A 22,865-nucleotide genomic window follows, 5' to 3' on the forward strand; every position below is an offset into this window, starting at 1 on the left:
GAGTTAAATGACTTGTCCAAGTTCTTCCAGCCAGGACGTGCCCGTCTTTCTCAAGGGGAGAATAGTTCTCTCTGAAAAACTGTCACTGTCAAGGCAACAGACAATGCAGACCAGTGGATGGATGTACGGAGACAAAATCATTCTCTCTTTCCTTGCGGGGTCTGATTGCAAAGCCCTTTCCGTATGTGATGTACATTCAAACCCACTAACTTGCTGTTAAGTCTGAAAACTACATTTGGGCGCAGAGGGGAGACGGTTGAGAAACTTGACACTTAGGAGGCTGGGCCATTTAACCGAGGTCCAGAGCTGGCGAGTGGAGGAGTGGACACTGAAAACCCTTCCATCTGTGGCGCCCTCTGCGCCCAAGTTTCCCTGGGCTAGGGTGGGGGGATGGAGATCAGAGTTTCTTAAACTTCTCCGTTCTTCGGGATTGATAAAGATGCAGTCTGAACCGTACCGTTTCATATCTGAATACTTTACAAGTGTGCCGTGCTGATTCTATACTAAAATAGTATTCCCCGTGTTGTCTAAATATTTAAAAGGTCCCTCTTAAACATCATGACACACACATTAAACTCATTTACCAGACTTATAAGGCCCTTTTTTGAAAAAAAAAAAATTTCAGAGCATTTCAAACAATTCATCCCCCAGTTTGGTCCAGGGAGACAAAAGGGTAGCCCCTGGCATGCAGGAAAAATTATTGGCAAGAAAATGTGGCAAATGGTTCCAGTAAAGGTGCCCATTTGGATTTCAATGGTGACGGATGTTTAGAAACCAGTCTCGACGCAAAACCATAATTTTTGCAAATGGTTGTGTCTGAGGATGGCGTTCATGGGCTCCATGTGCTCATCAGAAGCGAGGACGTGCTTATAAGAAGGCATCCTGTTCCTGCACACAGCTGAAGCTTTATCTGAAGCGGGATGAGAAATTACCGCAAATTGGTTTTTACTTCAAAAACGATTTAATAACAATCACACACTGAGCTCCAGTCCACACAATGCTTCGCTTAATTTCGTCACAAACCTCCGCAGGCTTAAAAACAGATATCCAAACGGGGAGTGCAGATTTGACAATGCCGTTCTGGCAACTTGGCTAACGATTTTTGAACCACCTCCAACTGAGGCCTAAATGCCGACAATATTCATAAACAAGTCTATACTGCCCAATTAGGGAGACAGAGACACAGCGTCCTGTCAGGGAGATTTGCGTGGCGAGAGCCTGAGATCAGAGCGTGGTGAGGGATGGCTCAGAGGGACGGGGGCGCACAGACGGATGACTATCATTACGATATTACGGGGACTCACACCTTCCCAATTACCGGCAGGATTCATTAATTACCACCGCGTTTCCCTAATAGAATCCGGGCTCCGGCTTATCAGCGCCTTCCCTCTGTCTACCTAAACCCCCACTCAGCAGTCGATCACCTATGAAAAATTAGACAGTGCGGCTTCGAGTGGCCTATTTAAAGGAAAAGAAAAATGATCGTGGGAAGAGGAGGGGGAAGCGCAGGGAGGGAGGCGTCTACAGCTACAGACACAGCACTCTTTTCACCCGGGGTTTGTTTTTCCTTCCCTTCCTGGAACTGCCGGGAAAGGAGATTAGTGGCAGTGGCAGGGAGATGTACTGTGGTGCGTGTGGGAACGTAAGTGTCTCCTTTACACACATGCGCACACACGAACACACATCTTCATCCCCTGCTTAAAATCTTCCAATGCCTCTTCATCATATATACAATAAAATCTACATTCCCATCCACATTTAAAAATTCTAGCCTCCTCTTCCTCTTTACCTACTAAGACTCACCTGCTCAAGCCGTCTTTCTGCTGTTCTAACATCTTCAACTCATACCTACCCCAGGGCCTTTGCACTTGTGGGTCTTTAAAAAAAATTTTTCCCCTAGAACATCGTTTGAGTGGGCCAGGTTCGGCTTGCAGCTGGTTTTTGTGCAACCCTTGAGCTAAGGAAGCTTTAGTATTTTTAAAGGGTTAAAAATGCCAGTGGATAAGTAAATAAAGAGAAGTAAATAAAAGTAAATAAAAGAGAAGAAGAAGAAAAAAAGTTTGGCTGCAGCCTGGGTTCTAAACACCTCCCAGATCTTCCCAGGGCTGCCTCCTTTTTACCATTCGGGTCTCCTCCCAGGTCACAGCCCGGAGACGTCTCCCCTGAACATTCCCTCGAGAGCAGCCTCCAGTCATCTTCCACACGCCTTTGTGTCACTTTCGTCACAGCAGGCATCACCGAAGGATGCTCGTTTATTAGTTGTATTCGTTAGCTGACCACAGCGGTTCTCAACCCTGGTGCACATCAGACTCACCTGGAAATTGTTAAAAACGCTGATGCCCACACCTGACTCCCAGAGAGTTCAGTTCAGTTCGTTGGGATTGGGACCCAGATATTGAAATATTTTAAAGCTTCCCCTGTGATTTTATTAACAACCAAGCTCGAGAACCCCTGACTATTGTCTGTCTCTTTCCACCAGAATGTTGGCTCCGTGGGATCAGAAATGTGTTCTGTCTTGCCCACTACTGTGGTCCTGGCACTGAGAACAGGGCTTGAGACAGAGGAGGTGCTGGGTCAATGTTCGATGAATGAATTAAAGAATATTTATCATATATACGTACAAAGAATTGAGGACGACAGCAATGTGACAATGACGTAAGGTCTTCTGAGCTGAAATCATGCATCAAAAATGGGTGACAATTCCAGGAACCCTATGCTGTTGCAGGAGACTCAGCCCCCATTAAGGATAATGGAACGAGAGTCTCCCAGGCTGTCATCTTGTTACTACCAACAGCATTATCAGTTATCAGCTGCTTCTACAATTATGCACAGTGATTCTCTCTGCACAAAGATTCAGCAACCACCAAACTCACTTCCTCTTTTAAATTAAATATACTGAAAAGAGCAGAGATTTCAATCCTTCATCTGTTCACAGATGAAAAAACATTTCCAAATCGTCAGCGATCACATTTTTTTTTTTTATTCTAAGGACGGCCAACTGTTCCCAGTGATTTCGATTACATTTCCTACCTATTATTTCATGTAATGGCATCCCTTAAATTTTAAATTAGCTTTGAAGAATAAAAATAATTGAATTCCTGCTGTTTTGTGTACATAGAGGGTGACAGGAGCTAATGTGATAATTTAAACTGTAAATGAGTCTTCACTTTGTGTTCATTAATTACAGCTAATTACTGAATTACAAACCTTCTTGGTTAGGCACTGTTATGTATTCATGTAGCATGTTGAATCTCCAGCTGGTATAAAACTGTTTTATAGACTTACAAGCTGACACACCAAGCTACCACTGAAACAATTCAGTTTGAAAACAAGGGGGGTTGGGAACACGAATCTGCAAATGCTTCTTGGAATTAAAAGGACAGACACAGTGCTTCCAACTCATATCTTTGGGGATAGAGGATCCTGCACGTGTAATTAGAACAATTTATGCCCTAGGAAAGAAAAGGAATGCTAGGCTGTTCTCCACTCTGGGTGAAAATCTATACTCTGGCATGTAATTTGTGAGACTCCAGTGTTCCTGCCCTTATCTCCTTGTTCCCTAGAAACTGAGCATCGTAATTATTTATTAACTGATCCTGCTTTTAATAACAAAGAGGCATAAAGGATGCCAGAAATCCTGCCCCCTTTGCATGACCAGAAATGGCTAGAAAGAAAAGATTCAAACAGATGGGTCAAGGACTGGGTCATGGTGAATTCTCTCTTATTAGGTTAAAGACATTTTTAAAAATAGGGAGTTAGGCATTTTGGATTATTAAATATTAGGATCTCCTACATCATTTCTGACTCCAGTTGGAAGGTCTGTGATGTCTGGCTTACTAAGATGTTCCCTAAAAGAGATGGTTGGAGAAATACTCAGATGGATGTGTGACCTCTGCTTGGCCAGTATAACCGTGTGGGAAGAGGAAACGTGGAAATCCAATAGGCAAGTACTTTAGTTTCATCCTTGCCTTTTTTTAATCATTCATGCGATAATTTTATTGAGCACCTACTTTATGGGGAACAAAAGTCTAGGTGCCATGAGGTATCAAAGGATGGGCCCACAGGTGTTTTATACCTGGCTTGTCATGTGACTCCAGTCTGGCCAATCCCTGTGTTCTAGTCTCCTGGCCACAGTGATTGGTCCAGGCAGGGACACATGACCCAAGTCAGTCCAATGAAAGACTTTTGCTGGAACTCTTTTCTCTGGGGAGGCTCAGTTTGACTCTTCCGGGGGTTTCTGAGCCACCACGTGGTGGAGAACGCGCCAGAGAATTGTGATTCTGCAGAGGAAAGGAGATCTGAGAGGCTGAGGCGGCCCGATTTCCAAAGACACCACTGAGGCACTGTTACACCTTCGACCGTCACAGGAGCTGATAAGTCCCCTCTGTGCTTAAACTGGTTTGGGTGGATTTTCTGTCATGTGCAATCCATAATCCTGACTAACACATACATGGCTATAAACCAAGATGCAGATTGACACAGGTCACACAGAAACATTCTGAGGATGCCCAGAGGCCAGGAGGGGAAAAGAAAGGAGTTCCTGGGGGGCTTTCTGGAGGAGGTGGTGTTTCAGCAGGGCTTTCAGAGAAAGCAAGTCTTCCCGAGGGAGGAGGCAAGGCGGAGAAAGGAGGCGGGATGGTGGAATTCCAGGGGAAGTCGGGGGCTTGCAGCAGGATCTCAGAGTTTCTGGGTCACAATACATGAAGGAGGGAAAACCCAATTGAAATAAAACGTGGGGTCAGACCCTTTGCAGCTTTGATCTCGTTAAGTCTTACATGGCCTCAAGCCTAGAGGCGTAGGTACACCACTGGCTGGCATGTGTCCTATCCAGCATTGTCTGGAAGCTTCTGGCTTCAGTTTTGTAAATTTTACCCTTATGGTGACTTTGGAAGGGTCAGGGCGGCTAGAGAACTTTCTTGAAGGTGAAAGAAATGAAGCGCAGTACCTTCCATGGTTAATCTCGGGTAAGGATTCCATAGGCTCAACCTCCCAGAGAATCTCCCATCAGGAGAGTTTTCCGCTTAACTCATCAGGGCTCCAGGAGGACCATGGCTGTGCTTGCTGGGTGGTTATGTTTTGCCAGACACCAGTGTTAAATACTCTAACAGCAGCAACAACAGAAACCACCAGAGCAAACCGTACCTGAGTGCTTCCTGTATTCCAGGCATTGCCCTGAGCTCAGTGATGATGCCAGTACGTTATCATGACTGTTATCCCTGAAAATGAAAATTAGAGGAGAGCTACTGTGTGCCAGGTACTGTGCGAAGTGCTTCTCTTGCATGATCTCAATACATTTTCACAGCAGCCCTGTGGGGGTGGAGACTATTCTCGTGCCCATTTTACAGAGGAGGAAACTGAGTCTCAGAGAGGTAAAGTGACTCATTCAGAGTTGTACAGTTGACAGGTAGAGGAGCTGAGCTTAGATCTTAGGAAAATCTGATTCTCCAATAAATAAATGCTCTTTGCCCCGTTGCTATAATTCTTTCCCTTATTTTATCGTCTCATATGCATCAGTTTTTCACTTTTGTTTAAAGTTCTTTCTGCATCACATGCTCATCACTCTGGAACAAAAGCAAGGAAAATGGCCATCGTAGCATGCTGTATATCTCCTCTTTGTCCTCAGTCAGGGACGACTTTATTGCTTCCTCTGCCCTAAGGTTCCCTCTTGGTCTCATCAAGACCACCAGCGTCGTGCACTAGAATCTCCAGCAGAGCCTGGCACACAGTAAGGACTCAGAAATTGTCGATCCTACTGAGCTGCATTGAATTAAAATTGTCCCTTATCTAAGGTTTTAAAGGGCCGTTGTGGTCTCCAAACCAACAGGGAAAACCCTTAAGAAAGGTCCGGATTTCTGAATCAGAAAGCTTCCTGCCTTTTTTTGTGGTTTGGGAATATCACGTATCCTGGACTTTTTGGGTTCTGTTTTCTTTCTTTTGTATTCAGGGGCATTGAGAAATACTGTGTGAGAAGAAAGCACACAGTCCTCTTTCTCAGCTTGGAGGCGTGATGGGTTGGGTTGAGGCAGACCAGTCCGAGTGAACACACTCAAGAAGCAGAGATGGTCCCCGGCGGAAACTCGGCAGCTGTATTTCCAGATCTGCCCGCTCTCAGCTTGGCTAAATCACGGCCAACAGCTGAGGCTCTTGGTGCCCAGCAGATGGTCCCAGGACTGGCAGCGGACCCAAAGAAACCTAAAAAATGCCCACAAACTCCAAACAGATCTATTCTGAGTATAATGGTTTCTGCTTGCTTCATGGCTGTCCAGATTTCCTGAGTTCTGTTTGTGTCTCTATGTGGTAGCTGGGAGTCCAGCATTGACCTTAATAACCACTACACATGGAAACAAGTCACATATCCCTTAAGGGACAACTCAAGTGTCTTTCTGGACTACATCTGGCCCTCATGAAACCCATCTTCCTTGTTATTCTTCCAAAACCTATTTCCAGGACCACATGTCTCAGCACTTACTATATTTTGTCCTGTAGTGTCGTTTTCCATGATAGCTCATCTTGACTCCCCTGTTGTATTGTTAGCACCTTGAAGGTGAGGATGGTGGGCTTTGGGGGTCCTCAGGCTTGGGTTTCAGCCCAGATCTGCCACTTCTAAACTCAGTGAGCTTAAATGAACCACTTTCCCTTTTGCAAACTTACTGTTCCCTCTTCTGTTATATGTGAATGACGATAAGACCCCTGGGGTCATTGTGACAATTATGTGAGACAGTGTATTGGTCGTTGTGGCGGTGGTGGTGGTGATGGTGGTGGTGGTGGTGATGGTGGTGACGGTGGTATTGATGACAACGCCTAGTACTGTTTATATAGCCCATTGCACTCTGGACATTTTTGGTTAACAGTATTTCCTTTGTCCACATTTGGTGATTAATTAATGTTAATTAAGAATAGAAAGCAGATCTCCAGCCAACTGTTGGTTGCTGGATAAGCTGGGGCAGGGGAGAAAAGGAGACAAGGACCGGGAGAGCAACAGATCCTGTTGGTTGTCTAGTCAATATCCACTTCCCTCTTCTTCCTGCTGGTAATATCCTGGCTTTGTTTCCTGTGGCACTGTGCCCAGCTAAATACTCATGTCATAGGATCTTGCTTCTAGGGATGACAAAAAATGACACAGCTCTGGCTGAGGAAGCTTCATGGCATTCTGCTGGGCTTCTGGGAAAGATTTGCCCCAGAGAAGAGGGGGACAAAGGTGACTGGTAGAATTATTTCACTTCTTTCTCACCTTGAACATGGACATCCTGTCTAGGGACAGCAGCCATCCTGCTATGGGGAGGCAACAATGAAGAGACTGACTGAGACACCTTCTAACATCGTTAACCCATCCATCCAATGCCTAGTTTTCTACTTCCGAATGCCATGACAGTGGAAAAAGGAAATCTTGACTTATTTAAATCACTCTAAGTAAAGTTGTCTTTATTTGCAGCCTAAAGCATTCTTAACTTTTTTGTTTTGTTTTGTTTGGGGGGCAGGTAATTAGGTTTATTTATTATTATTTATTTAATGGAGGTACTGAGGATCAAACCCATGACCTCATGCATGCTAAGCATGAGCTCTACCACTGAGCTAGACCCTCCCCACAAGCATTCGTGACTTTTGAGCTTCCTGCTTTTCTTTGACAGGAAAAAAAAAAAAAAAAAAAAAAAAAACCCACCACCCAAACTTCTGGAAGTCCAACTGAAAAGAGAAATTCTCCAGTTTGGCATGAATAATCTTCAGAAATGGAGACTGGAGGCCTCTGCTACTATTGCACTAACAGCACACAGAACCAGGGGAATCATAGCTAGTAATAATAGCTGGCATGAATGAAGTATTTATTCCGGGTCAGATGGAGCATATTACTTGGCATATAGTAGGCATTGAGAGAAATCTTTTAAACTATGGCATGAAAGCACACATGAGAAATCACATTCTCCTGCCCACAGCTCCCCCAGAGGGCTTACCATCTTTGTTTCACAAGTTCCCTTATCTCTTTCTGTAAATGAGAATGATAACAACTCCTACCTCACCAGGTTGTTGTAAAGGCTAAATGAGTTACTACCTGCCGAGAGGTGTCACATAGCAGGTGCTCCGTGTGTGTCAGGGGGTGTCACCATTGCTGTGTGCTCTGCACCGTGTTCAGTGCTCTTCTTGCAATGTTCTGGTGAGAATAGCACAGGGACAAATAGCTGGGTGATTTTGGTCAAATCCATTTCATGTTCTGGTTGTCAGTTATCCTCATCTGTAAAATGTGGATTTAATGCTAAACCAGTGTTTCCTAAACTTCTTTTGTCACATACAAGCTTCTTGACCTCTGCCACATCACAATCACCTAAATTCTCTCTACTATTTGTTTTAACCTACTCTTTTTCTTTAATTTGAGTCACTTTTTAAAAATTTTTAGCCTCATCCCAAGCAATAGTATCCATGGAATTATATAGACATAGATCAGTGCTTCTCAACTGGGGGTGATTTTGACCCCCCAGAGAACATTTGGAAATGTCTGGAGACATTTGGGATAATGTCTAGTAGGTAGAGGCCAAGGACACTGCAAGATATCCTACAATGCACAGAACAGCCCCCACAACAAAGGATTAACCAGACCACAAAGTCCATAATGCTGAAGCTGAGAAATCCTCTCTCTCTCACACACACACACACACACACATTTGAATATGCTTTGAAACAAATATATAACCATCCCCCCCAAAAAAAGATTATCCAAGTGCCATCTAAATCACTGAGTGTATGTTCAAGGACAAGGGTACTGAATGCTGGGGATCCCCTGATCAGCCATTTCTTAAAGTCCTTTCCTCCTCTGAAACTCAGAGAAGTCACACTGGAGACAGTAGTTATTTCTCCTATTACTTAAAGCTAAGAAAGGAATTTCTTCAGAAGCAACACATCATCTCTGGAAAGAAAACCCTCCTCATTGCAAAGTAGCTGTGTTTACCCATAGAAATAGTCTGACTTTCCAGAGACCATAAACCGAAGGACTGTGAGATACAACCACCTGCCTGGAGCAGTGTGACTCCCACAGGCTGGTTACCCAGAGCACGTGCTCATAAAGGGGCCTCACATTTCCGGGTAGAGCAGTGATTCTGTACATTTTCCCCACCCGGACTTAGGAACCGTGTTGTTCACGCACACGTGACTCCCATAAGCACAGCAAATAACGGTTACAATTTCCCTTCTGTCTCTAACATTCAGAAAACTCCAGTGTGATACCAGCAAGTTCATTGGCCACCCTCAGCCTTCAACAGTAGTTGGGGATGAATTATGTGCCATTGGCTGCAATCTGTCCAGAGTCCCAAGACTACAGTTGAAGACTGTTTGTTCAGGGAGTTTCTCAACCAGGAGTTTCTTAAACTGGAGCCACTTATACATGAAGGTGAGAAGCTGTGATGAGAAAGACTGGAAACAGAGCCAGAAAATGGATTAGAATCAGTACCATGCCTTCTGCACACGGAGCACTTTAGATGCGCCGTTTAGACTTCATCCTCAGCACAGTTGTGAGAGGTTTCCAGGGAAGGAACTCTGCCCACCATCAACCAACGAGAAGGCTGAGTTTGGAGAAGGACCCCAAAGCAGATCCTATAACTCCACTTCCTCCTAGTTTGCTGGCCTTCCACATGACTCCGGGCCAGCCTAACAGACACTGCTCCTCTGTCTGATGCCCCCGGAGCTTTCCCACTCCTGGCACTGGTGCTGGGGAATAATCTAGACCCAGTCACTTAGAGGCAGAGGTGTCAGCTGGTGCCTCTCATACAAGGCCTTTCTCAGCAAAGTTCACATCCTCTTGATGATCTGTAGGAATGAAAGGATTTCTGGAAGGCCACATCCTCTCAGACTCCCATACCTTCTGATGTGGATTGTCATTCACAACTGTCCCCTCTTTCTCGAGGTTCCTGGTATGTGGGATTTTTGCTTAATTGGACACCAGTGTTGGGTCAGGTGTCTAGGTCTCCTGTCTCTCTCTTAATATGCCTGGAATTCTTGGCAGTCACAGTGTAGCTGGGATTCAGTGGAGAAGACCATGGACGCAGAGGGACATGCTGTGGAAGACCGTATTAAGGACACTCCCAGGAGGTGACCTTCCGCCACAGTTGCTGGAGCTACTCAGTGCAGATGCTCAAGTAAACAGCTCCCATCCAAACCCAGCTATTCGTGGTCTCTATTTTGGATTTGGAAAATGGCATCATGGTGAGCCCCTTAGCTTCATATCCAACCACTGCTGGCTTGTTGCCTTCTCCAAAGCTGAAGAGAGCAAAGCCAGATGGGACTGCTCCCCCAGGTGCGCCTGCCTGCCCACGCAGAAGACGAACTTCCCTGCAGATTCCGGCGTGTGAGTCGATGGGGGAGGGTGTGGGGAGGGGATCTGGCGTGCAACCCGGGGAAGGCGGGGTAGGGGAGACGGAAATCACACCTCGCATCTCCTCACAAAGGTTGGAGTCTCTTTATGAGTGCGATCCGCCGATCTGTAATCAAGGGTTAATTTCACAGCTCACTGCTTCATCTGGCATAATATCCATTCAGACTAATTAAATCTGTCTAATAATGTGAGTGTCTTTGTCTTTGTTCTTCCCCTTCTTTGTTTTACACCCTTCACATCTCATCTCCAGAACCACACGCCATCACACTCTACTTGACAAGCAGAATCCATCCCTAAAATTAAAACATTCCTGACCTATCTGCAATGACAAGGCAGACGAGCTTCATGGCGCTCCGGCCCATGAAGGGAGCTGACACATTTGTTTTTAATTTCAAAAGAGTAGAAAGTGAAGATCTGACCCCGTCAATCAAGCCCCGTGACAAGTTTAATCATTGGTGCCCCACAAAAATCACAGCTAAATAGGAATGCAAATACTGTATCACAGGGCTCTTATAAATGCTAATCAAGGAGAAGTAATCAACTGACAATTTCACTGATCTCTTTTCTGAAGAAGTCACTCAATGCTCGGTCTCTGGGCCACAAAGAAAAGAGAAAAAGACAAAAGGGACGGGTGAAGTTCCCCCCCAACCTTCCTTTTATTTTTCCTTCCAGGACATTTCTTTTTAAAGAGAGAATTCGCTCTTTTGATCCATCGTTGGACTTGAAAGAAAAGAACTTACGCAGTTATATGTCAAGTGTACTTTATTATCGGTACCCGGGCTGGGCAGAAAACGCACCGAAACTTCCGCTAAAATAAAAATCATCATTTGTCTTTGTCATTAATCTGTTCTCAAATTCTCTTATATCTAAAAAGTGATTGACCTTCTCTGTGAGAGGAGGAGAGGGAAAAAAAAAAGTTTTGTAAGTAGTTGGAAATCTGAAAATTGTGATCACGGTAACTTAAAAAAAAAAAGAAGTTGAAAAATCCCTTTTAGAAACTTAATCTGGTGTTGGTGAAGAATTTATAAGTACCGAGAAGTTCTGAGCCAAGCACTTCCCCGCTCAGCGGGATGCTCGTCTCTGCTCAGAGACACGTAGGTTGGAAGCACATTTTCCGCATCCCCTTTTTACACGGGACTTGAGAGCTTTGTATTTTATAAAGTTTAGAACCTGAGAGTTTTTTCTTTCTTCTTCTTTCTTTTATTTTTTAAGCAGGAGGTCATAAAGAAATCCAATTCATTGATTACTTTCTCCTGGAAACCCCTATTTCATGGAATCATAGCACGGAAAGGAAAAGCCAGCACTAAGTTATTCCAGGTTTGCCCTACAATGTTTAATCAATCCTATAAAGACAGAATATTCCAGAAATTCAGGTATTGGCAAGATTAATTCCTAAAGTGCTAACCAAACCAAGCTTCAAATGTCCAGGGTGGGTTCCTTCACCTTAAGGACAGGAAAGTGGGAATTTATGGGGGGTTTGGAGCTGTTGGGGTGTTCCCCTTTTGTCATGTTCCATGTAGGGGTGTTGGGGTGGGCCAGACCCAGCTGCTGCCTCTTCTCTTGTGGCTCAGGAGCCAAGAATGGCTTTTCCATTTTTAAATGGTTGAGAAAAAATGAAAAGAAGAATGTCTTTTGATTTGAAAATGACATGAAATTCAAATTTCAGTGTTCATAAATGAAGTTTTACTGGGGCACGGCCACGCCCATCAATACACATCCTCCACGGCGGTGTTGCCGACTGCAAAACCCAACAGAGGTTGTATGACCTGCAAAATCCAAAGTATTTACCGTCTGGCTCTTTACAGAAAACATTTGCTGACCCCTGTTTTATATCATCATGGGAAGTTTGCTAGATCTTGGCTGTGCCTCAGTTTCCCCAGTCATGGAAATTCTTTCTTCCCAACTGTTTCACTGAGGTATAATTGACAAATAAAACAATCTATTTAATGTGTGCAACGTGATGATTTGATATATGTATTCACTGTGAAATGATGACCACAAGCAGGTTAATAAACACATCCATCACCTCACATAGTTACCTTATGTGTGTGTGTATGTGTATGTGTGTGTGTGGGGGTGAGGATACTTAAAATCAATTCTTTTAGCAAATTGCAAGTATGCAATACAGTATTGTTGACTATAGTCCCCATGCTGCGCATTAGATCCCCTGAACATACTCATTTTATAACTAAAAGCTTGTCCCCCATCCCTCAGCTCCTGGTAACCACCGTTCTACTCTCTGCTTCTGTGAGTTCGAGTTTTTTTTTTAGGTTCCGCACATCCGTGAGATCATGCAGTACTTGGCTTTCTCCATCTGGCTAACTTCATTCAGCAGAACGTCCCCCAGGTTCACCCATGTTGCTGCAAACAGCAGAGTTTCCTTCTTTCTCACGGACTAATATTCTGTGGTGTGCACACTTTCAATAGATGATCGCCAGGGAAGATGCCTTGGCTTTTTCGGATATACAGTTTTAGTTTCCTGGAGCAGGACAGGCTTCCTCTCACCCAAACGAGCGCCTCGCTCACCTGGTACGAGACCTCGGAGCTTGAACCGTTGTCACCTGCTCCTTCTGCTGCCCGGGGGTCTGAGGACAGGCAGTTTGTGTTAAGGGGAGAGATGTGCAGTCTCCCCTTGTGGGGTCAGTTGCCTTACTGGTCAAAGTGAGGGCGAACCAATGGACCCTTCACCACTGCAGCAAGGATGAAGTGGGGGGACCCTGGTGATGGGCGGGAGTTCCGAGCACCTTCAGACACGGTGATACTGGCAGATTTTCCTAAAGGTGGCCCCGCAGGAAGTCACTGGGGTTGAAAGTTCAGCACACCAACGTCCAAATACACTTTTCATAAGGAGGCAACACAAAGTGTTGGTGTCTAATTGGCTGTGTGTGTCCTTGGATAAACTACTGCTCCTCTTAAGCCTCTGTTTTCTCATCTGCAAAATGGGGCTAAGAACACAGCAAGGAGTTAAATAGGAAAGGCCCTACAGAGGAGCTGACCAAAAGCAGGGACTCAGATTACCTCTAATAAGCGTAGGCATTATTACTTGCATTCTATGCTTTTAATCCTGGGTCATGTTGCTCCTGAAGTCCTGACTGTAAAGTGAAGGAGGCTTAATAGTTTGAACTAAACATGAGTGTATTCAGGGAGGATTAGAATGAGCACATTTCATAAATCAACAAATCAGATTTTGCTCTTCCCCTCCCCCCAGCACTGCTTCCTGTCCTTTGGACTCTAGATCTTTGAGGCCTGTCTGGCAGGTGTGTACATGGTGGGGGAAGTCGGTTCATTCTCAGAGCTGCTTAGGGCTGGGGTGTGCTGCGTGGGTGTAGGTTGAAATTAGATCCGCAGGGCGTGGTCCTGAAGTTTGCAATACTCTTCTTCTTGAGAAGGTGTTGAGAAGGTACCAATGCTGGGCACTTTCCCTTTGGTCTCATCCCTAAACGACCATGGCTTCTCCCCTTTAAAAGCATCCGGATTCGGTCAGGATCACTTTTGTGCCCTCCGGACATTTGTGAGTCTGGGGCTGACGTATCACTGGAGAGGAGAGGAGGGATTTAGAGCAGGTCTGTTCCATTCAGTCCCCAAAAGTGCCCGCTGGAAAGCTGGGTCACCGAATTCCCAGGGAAGTGCCAGGATCCTCACAGTTGGCTCATCCTCGGCCTACGTTTGCTTGCGTCGTGGACGTGACTTTTTAAGTGGAGTCACGAGGTCTTGTCCCTGCTCTGTCCTCAGCTGGGTCTGGCTCAGCGCCTGACCCTCAGTGAAGAGGCCCTCAACGGGCGTTTGTTGAATGAGCCAGTGTGGGGCAGAGAGTCCAGAAGGTGGGAGCCCTTGTAGAGAAAGGGCCCTTAGTTTAAACCAGAGTTTCCGCAGTTGGTTTCCATGGAGACGTAGCTCTGTGAGATGCCAACAGGTGTCATGGGAAGAGATGACTGCTGAACAAGCCTCCCACTCAGGACCTCTCACAGTCTGTCTTTCTTTATGCTAATGGGTAAAGCAAACTCCCAAAATGGCAGATGCCTTACAAAACTTACTGGGCCCCAGGAACGTTTTCCAGTGAGCATCTTGTGGGAATGGTGATCTGAGGAAGGTAATGGGAGAAACGTTTCTCTCCCGGGCCGGCTCATGTCTGGGCCACTCTGTTTCCCTCTGCCTGGAGCAGCTCTCTGCACAGCTCTGTCTCACCTTTCCCACCTCCTCTGACCCCCATTTCCTACGGAGCATCTTTCTGTGCCCAACACTCCCCTCCTCCCTTCCCGCCAACATGGACACTCGATGCTTTGCGTGGTCCCAATCACGTGACCTGTTCTAATCCCTGGACCCTCCTCCCCTCCAGAGTGCGGGCTCTTTGCGGGCAGCATTTGCGTCCATCTCAGGCACTTCTCACAGGCTGGGGCCGGGCCCTGGATGGGCACTCAATAAGTAAATGCTAGCTGACTAAATGGATGGACGAATTTATGAATCCCTGCTTCACACTCGGGGAAGAGGCATAGAGATAAAGTGCACAGGTGGTCCCTGCACCAGCCCACCCGCCCTCGGGCTCAGCTGGGCGCCTCAGGAAACTGGCAATGTGGCGTCATCGGGTGCCAGGACAGCGTGCACTCAACAGGGCACCACTGCTCCCACTCAGGGTGGATGCTCCTCCAGGCCCCACAGCCCACTCACGGTGCCCACGTTTGTGGGAAGTGAGGGCAGATTTCTGTCCATCCACGCACACCTGTTCTCCCTGCGATTAGAACCATGACACACGACAGTCTTTTTTACGGATTGCCCACAGCAGAGGCTAGCTTCAAATACTAGCTTTGCTCCTTGCAAAGTGGGTCAACGTGGGCACGCTGTTTAACAACTCTCAGCCTCACTCTTCCCACCCGTAAAATGGGTCCTTCACTTAGTGCTGCCTGGAAGATGAAGTATTTATGACAAAAGAATTTAACCCAGTGCCTACACAGTAAAAGCTCAGTGCGTGGTGGATGTATTATTATTATTAACAACCCGCACTCATCGCTCACTGTCATAGCAATGCTCCAAAGCATAATTTCCATTCTGCAGAGGAAGAAAGGGCGGGCCACAGAGTTTAGGTGGTCTCCTCAGCGTCTGGCAGTTAGTAAGGGCAGCCCAGGTTTGCACTCACATCTGCAGGACCCCAGAGCCCGCCCTTTATCCAGCTGTGTATCTTAGGAGGCTGGGTCCCAAGCGGAACAAAACAGCCTGGTCCATAAAGCTGCCAAAATCTCTTGACAATTGATTTTTCCTCCTGGCTCCGACAACAAGCTACAACTTCCCAGCATGTCTGAATTCTTCTCAAGCTATTACTCACCCATGGGCTCTGGTTTATTGTACAAGGTGGCTCATCCTTTGGGAGAAAGGAGCTGACTGGAGGTGCTGCAGGAGAGAGGAGGGTCACCCCAAAACTTTAGCTTCTGGTCTAGAGGAGGTGGTCGGAGGTTGCCCCCACTCTGCCATCCTCTGAGCCATCCCAGCCTCGCCCACTCCCTTCTGGGTGCCTGTCTTACTGTTGGCGCCTTTGGGGACCGGGCTGGCGTGGGAGGGATGGGGAGGAGGCCTCAGGTTCGGGTTAATCTCCTTGAGGACCCGGGGCTCCCCTACTTTTGGCACTGACTCTAGTCGTTGAGGAAATCCGTATGAGACCATCAGGCAGAGTCCGGCTAATCGAGGGAGCTGTTTCATGAAGCTGCTCGGAGACTCCAGGGCCACTTTGAGGCCCCTTCCCTCACATCAGAAGACAGGGGACATGCGAGAACATCACAAGGGAGGCCTCATCGCACCCGGTTCAGGACACAAACATGGAGCTGGCAACACATCAGAACCAGGCACTTCTGCCCCTTAGTGTTACGTGGGCCTCTGTTTAAACACCTTCTCCACAGCAAGGCCTTTCCTTACCATCTTAGCTAAGGGCCCACCCAGGCACTCTTTTCCCCTCTGGCTTTATTGAGATGGAATTGACATGTGACTCAATCTTACGGCTTCAGACGCTGAGCAATGACCGATGTTACTTTGATTATTTACGTGCTATCTGTTCTTCTCACTAAAACGCGTCTCCGTGAGATCAGCACCCTGGTCATTCTGGTCCCTTGTTCTCCTTCCGCATCTAAGCCGTGCCGGGCAGAGGGGCCACTCACTCAGCAGGATCTGCCGAGTGGCTGACTCATCACATTACATATTTCCCAGCTCTCTCTGTTAAGAGACTGTCATGGAAAAGGGGTTAATATGGAGCGTATATGCACCGGTTCTGCTTTCCATTTTTATAATAAGATGATATATTATTATATGCAGTAATATGTATTAATTATCTATATTAATGACAGAGTAAGAAAAAAGCAGGGCGAATGCTGCATACAGGACTTAGGCGAGACGTCAGAAATGTCCCGTCTAAGGCTTGGTTGTGCCATTAGGCTGCAGCACGGAGGGGGCTGTGTAATCTCCTGTCAAGCATTTTTTTAACATGGGGAATATGGTCAGGGATGTTTGCAAGTGGACCTGGTACTTACGTCTTACCTACAACCTCTCTCTCTAGAGCCATGATTCTCTGCTGGGGGGAGATGCTTGCCTCCTAGGGAGGGTTTTGAAGGTCCCTTCCTGGGAGGAGGGGGACGCTACTGCCATCTAGAGGGTGGAGGCCAGGGATGCGGCTCGCCGCCCGGTCCTCAGTAGGACAGCCCCCATGTGAGGACTGCCCTCCCCAGCGTGTGCAGGGGGCCAAGGCTGAGAAAACATCATCTCGAGATGTTTCGGTGTGCTGTCCTCAAGGGTCCTCCCTGCATCCAGCTCTGGATGCAGAGGGATTTCCCCCAAAGGACTGGACCAATGAGGGGGATGAGAGTGACTCAGAAAAAAAAGAGTTTCACATTTGGGGATAGAGTTCAAGGAGTGTGTTAGCCAAAAAGAAATCAATGGAAGCCCCATTATTACTATTTACACATTTATACGTTGAATAGATAATTATATGCTCTCTGCATGATGCTAGGTCAGGGGCCGGTGAGCTTTTTCTTAAAGAGCCAGAGAGTAAATATTTCACAGTTCACAAGGGGCTCTGTAGCAAGTCCTCCACCTTGCCATGGTGGGGCTAAGGCAGCTCAGGCAATACGGTAACGATGGGTGTGGCCGGGTCCCTAAAGCTTCATCTACACAAACAGGTGGTGGGCAAGGTCTGCTCCCCAGACCTGGGGTGCTGAGCCCTGTTCGAGATGTTGATGCCACAGAGATAAAAAGCAAAGACTGGGCTCTCCATTTACAAGTGAACAAAATCCACCTACTGTATGAAGCAGTGAGGCCTGATGAGCAGATTCTCTGGGCATCGTTATTAGGTCCAGTCCCCCTGCGCTGGCAATGAAGCGAGCATTCTTCCCATGTTTGAAGGGTCTGCTTCCGGCCAGCGTCACCCTGATGACCACTGAGTCTCCCCACAAGCATCCAAAGCACCAGCTGGGCACAGGGGTGGGGCAACCCGGAGCCTTTGCTCTCTCCTCTCGCTCTGAGCCCTGAGCGACCTACCGTGATTGTGGTGACAGTGATGCACTCAGATGGCCTCCTGCCTCCACTCCATCCCCGCCATCTGCCTTTCTCACGGCACGAGGGCAACCCACTCTGCATTGCGCAACCCACTCTGCATTGCACATCCCGCCCTGCTTAAACCCTTCCCTGGCTCCACTGTCCCGTGGTGGTGGTTGGAATCATGATGTATCCCCCCACCCCCTAACACATACCTGCACACACAGGCATTATTTAGCTTCTATTTCAAATGTCAATATAAAAAGTGCAAATAATTGTCGATTTAATACTGCCTCACTTCTCTTAAATAGACTTTCGTTTGTGTCTCCTACGACCATGGTGCCTGCGTGTGTGTGGACACGCACGCACGTCTAACACACACACACATCTGTCATGTGTCCTGTTGTTGCCCTATGCTGTGCCTTTGCTTATTGTTTGCATCCTGGGGTTCAGATACTAAACAGATTTGGGGGGAATTGTAGAGGCAGGGATAGACAGGTATATTATCCAGAAAACAGTTTTAGGGTCATAAAGGTGGCGGTATTCAGGAGGCCTGTGTGGAGCAGGTTGTGTGTGTGTGTTGGGGGGTGGAACGGGGGGATGGGAATGGATTGAGAGCAGAGGAAGGAGCGGAAAACGTGGAAGGAAGGGGCTTGAGCCGCGGCTGCAGGTGCACCCATAGAAGCCTCAGTGCCTGCTTCTCCAAGTCAACAATATAGATCATTTCATCACTGCGTATTTTATTTCCCCTACCAACAGGCATTTCCCAAGCTGTGCATTGGACTAAAAAGATGAATCTTAGACAATAGCCAACCTGGCATTTTGCTGATTTTAATGTGTTTATTGTGTTAGTTATCAACAGAAGCCTTAAGGGCTTTTGGTAATGGGGTCCATTAAAGCCAAAAGAGAGAGAGAGAGAGACAGGAAAGAGATTTTCTTCTCTAGGTGTCGTCTTCTTAATTTGCATAAATGACAATAGTGAACATCTTGATTCGCTGCCACCTTTGTGAAGCTGGTAGTTGGAAATCAGCCACCATATATAATAATAACCCCTGTTTATGTGTGACAGGCCCTGTCCTCGGCGCCTCGCGAAACTTCCCTCAATCAGTCCTCTAAAAATCCCTATGAAGCTGTTCTTGCTCATTGAAAAAAAAAAGAAAGAGGCACGTAGAGGGGACGGTTCTAGTGTCAGGTCCCCGAGGGGAAAGGGGTGGAGTCGGGGCCACCCCCAGACCTGCCCCCTGGTGAGGGGGGTGATTTCAGGGGGACGGTAGCTTTCCCAGCGAGGCCGGGCAGAGGGAGAGAGTGGACATCTGAGTTCACGAGCCCTGGTTTTAAAGTCCACTCTACTGGCCACTGAGCTTCATCCTGGATTTGCCTTTTAAGTAAGATTTTTTTCTTGGATTAGAAAAATACTGCAAGAACTTGGTAAAAAATTTCAAACGCCATAAAATTAAAAAGTGCCACATCCAACCCTGGTGCTCCTTTCTGATCAGTCCAGAAATATTCTCTCAACAGATAAACATAAGTGTGTACACACACACACAGACACACACAAATTCTTATTTAAATAAGATTTTAAATAAAAATCTTACCTAAAAAGAAAAACCAGGACTAAGCTCAGTGGCTAATAGCAAATTCTTTGTTGGGTAAAATTTCTATGTTCTTTTTAACACAAAGGTGAATACCATAGACGTTTGGTATTTCCATTAAAGAATAAACCTTGCGATTGTTCTCCATCAGCACATAAAGGTTTACGTCATTCTTTTGAAAGGCTCTGTTGATCTCCTGGTATGGAAAACTGAAAAATGCCTGTGCAATTCCAACGGGGGGAAAATACCCCTCATTTAAGTAGTGCTGTACCTGGATTAACTCATTTAATCTCCCACCTAACATATGAAATAGGTATTTTAATAGCCCCACTTTTCAGAGGAGGAGATTGAGGCACAGGGAAGTGAAGCGACTTGCTGGAGATCACACAACGTGTGAGTGTGAGTGGCAGAGCTGAGATTCAAACCACTGGGTCTGGAACCAGAGTCTATGGCAGTGGAGACAATACCCGCACCCTCACACCTTCATGTACGTGCCCGGATAGATGCAAAAGATACATTTCCAGCCATAAACTTGCAGGCAAAGAGAATAAATACTTAAAATGTTGTCAGCTGTTGCTACGTTCCTCCCTAAAGTAGTAAGACCATTTCCGCTCCCATCCACAGTGCGTGGTCCCATCTTTGAAATGTCAGTTTCTGTATTAAGGCAGGGGGACAAACGGAGGGACTCCTGTCTGAACAACGAGTGTGTCTCTCCTTCAGACAGAACAGAAGTCACCTGAGTTCATCTCGGGTGACTCAGCCGTCTTGATTTCATCAGCCTCTGGCCGAACGAGCCTATCCCACGAACCTCTCTCTTGTGTTGCCCCAGTGGAGAAGCCACCTTCACTAGCTGCCTAGCAACCCCGCAGGCACACACATCATTACTCACACCATGCTTAGTCCCGGCAGGACACCTGAGCCCCTTAGGACCATTGGGTCACATTAGTTAGCTGATGGGGTAAGCAGAGGGGGTGGGCAGGGCTACGCATGCGCAGACACACAGCGAACCAGTGGCTCGTTTGGATGAACAGAACCTTTGGCGTGGGGCAGAGCAGCTGAGGTCATCACATTCCTCCACTGCCTCTAGGTGGCCAAGCCTACCTATGCAATTAACACAGAATGCTCTGGCTTTGTAACAATGGAGCTGAAGTAGCAGATGATAGGGAAAGAGAAACGCCCCTTAAGTGTTAAATGCTTGATACCAGAGGCCTCAAACTGTTGGCTGGAGAGCTGGATCTAGCCTGAAAGATACATTTTGGGTTTTTTGGGGGAACTGCACAGGGTATTTGAAAAGTCTGGAGTTGTTGCCAACAAATTAAAAATCCGAAACTTTCACATAATAGCTTCTTATGAAAAAAACTGAGAGATTGGGCAACTGACAACTTTGGGTCCAAATTTCTGCATGGAAATGACCAGCTGCTACCCCGTCGGGACTGGGCAAGTGCTCTGCTGTCTGCCACACTCCCCACCATTCCCTGTAGTCTTCCATGCTGCCGCTCTTGGTTCATTCCTGCCTGGCTCCTAGGGGCATGTGACTTCAGAGTGGTTGCAGGTGTGCACACCTCATGGGCTTCAACCAGTGATTGACAGGAGCTGTTTGTAACTCCCCCTGCTTCTCCCCTTGGCTGGAGGAACTCAGGCCTGTGCTCCGCACTGGCTCCCCAAATTCTCTGTGGGGCCAAGTGCCCATGTCCCACATGACAACTTGCATGACAAAGTGCCTTCCCTTCTCACCCTTTCCTGGTGCTTCCCGGGATTAGGAGCCCTGGTCTCAGTGGCAACTTCTTGGGGAACCTGATATGAGACAAACACTAAATCGAATGGGGAGGGAGTGTGGGTAACAAGACGTCTTGGCTGCCTGGGGAGACAAAGAGCTCTGGTGCTTGACTCCCACCCAGGAAACTAGGGCGTGGGGTGGCTGGGTCTGAGGCTCGCCCAGAACAGAGGATGTCTAACGGCTCAGGTGTTCCAGGAGGAAGCTGCTTGCTTGGACCAGCCTGACCCTGAGAAGTTGTCCAGGGAAGGGATGGGTGATGTTTGCTGTGGGCCACGCAGGGGAGAGAGCCGGTGGGGGTGGTGCTGAGTTGTGTTTGACGGGACAGTCCCTTAGCTGGTGGGGGGCCCTAGGACTGGAAGGGAGAGCCACAGTCCACCACTTGGAAGAGGGAGGCATCTGCCTGGATCAGAGAATGAGGGAGAGAGGGCTCAGAAGGAACTGTCCAAAGAACCCATGAAAACCCAGCAGTCATGGACTGAATGTCCCCCCAAAATTCGCATGTTGAAATCCTAATCCCCAGTGTGATGGTATTAGGGGTGAGGCCTTTGGGAGGTGACTGGGTCATGAATGGGATTAGGGCTCTTATTAAAAAGATCCGCCAATTCTCCACTGAAGACACAAATGGCCAGTAGGCACATGAAAAAATGCTCAATATTGCTAATTATCAGAGAAATGCAAATCAAAACTATAATGAGGTATCACCTCACACCAGTCAGAATGGCCATCATTAAAAAGTCCACAAATAATAAATGCTGGAGAGGGTGTGGAGGAAAGGGAACCCTCCTACACTGCTGGTGGGAATGCAGTTTGGTGCAGCCATTATGAAAACAGTATGGAGATTCCTCAAAAAACTAAAAATAGACTTAACCATATGATCCAGCAATCCCACTCCTGGGCATATATCCAGGGGGAAATTTAATTTGAAAAGATACATGCATCCCAATGTTCACAGCAGCATTATTTACAATAGCCAAGACATGGAAACAACCTTAATGTCCATCAACAGATGACTGGATAAAGAAGTTGTGGTATATTTACACAATGGAATACTACTCAGCCATAAAAATAACAAAATAATGCCATTTACAGCAACATCGATGGACCTGGAGATTGTCATTCTAAGTGAAGTAAGCCAGAAAGAGAAAGACAAGTACCATACGATATCACTTATATGTGGAATATAAAAAAAAGACAAATGAACTTATTTACAAAACAGAAACAGACTGAAAGACATAGAAAACAAACTTATGGTTATGGTCAGGGGGAGGGGGTGGGAAGGGATAAATTAGGAGTTCAAGATTTGCAGATACTAACTAATACATATAAAACAGATAAACAACAAGTTTCTACTGTATAGCATAGGGAACCATTCAATATCTTGTAGTAGCTGTAATAAAAAAGACTATGAAAATGGATATATGTATGACTGAACTATTATGCTGTTCCCCAGAAACTGACACAACATTGTAAACTGGCTATACTACAATAAAATAAAAAAAAAAATAAAGAGATCTGCCGGAGCTCCCTTTCTGCTACGAGGATCCAACGAGAAAACAGCCGCCTGTGACTGGGAAGAGCGCTCTCCGGGAACCCGCCCACGCTGGCGCCCCGACCTCTGACCGTCAGCCTC

At 46.7% G+C, this 22,865-nt stretch overlaps 1 protein-coding gene across 2 annotated transcripts in view; it reads right to left on the bottom strand.

The window, feature by feature from the left end:
• The window catches only part of TSHZ2 (teashirt zinc finger homeobox 2), a 411,205-nt gene that overhangs the window by 25,451 nt on the left and 362,889 nt on the right, over positions 1–22,865 (bottom strand). The gene's annotated exons all lie outside the window — the stretch shown is intronic.

The sequence above is a fragment of the Camelus dromedarius genome, chromosome 18, assembly GCF_036321535.1.
Source record: "Camelus dromedarius isolate mCamDro1 chromosome 18, mCamDro1.pat, whole genome shotgun sequence".
Lineage (NCBI taxonomy): Eukaryota > Metazoa > Chordata > Mammalia > Artiodactyla > Camelidae > Camelus > Camelus dromedarius.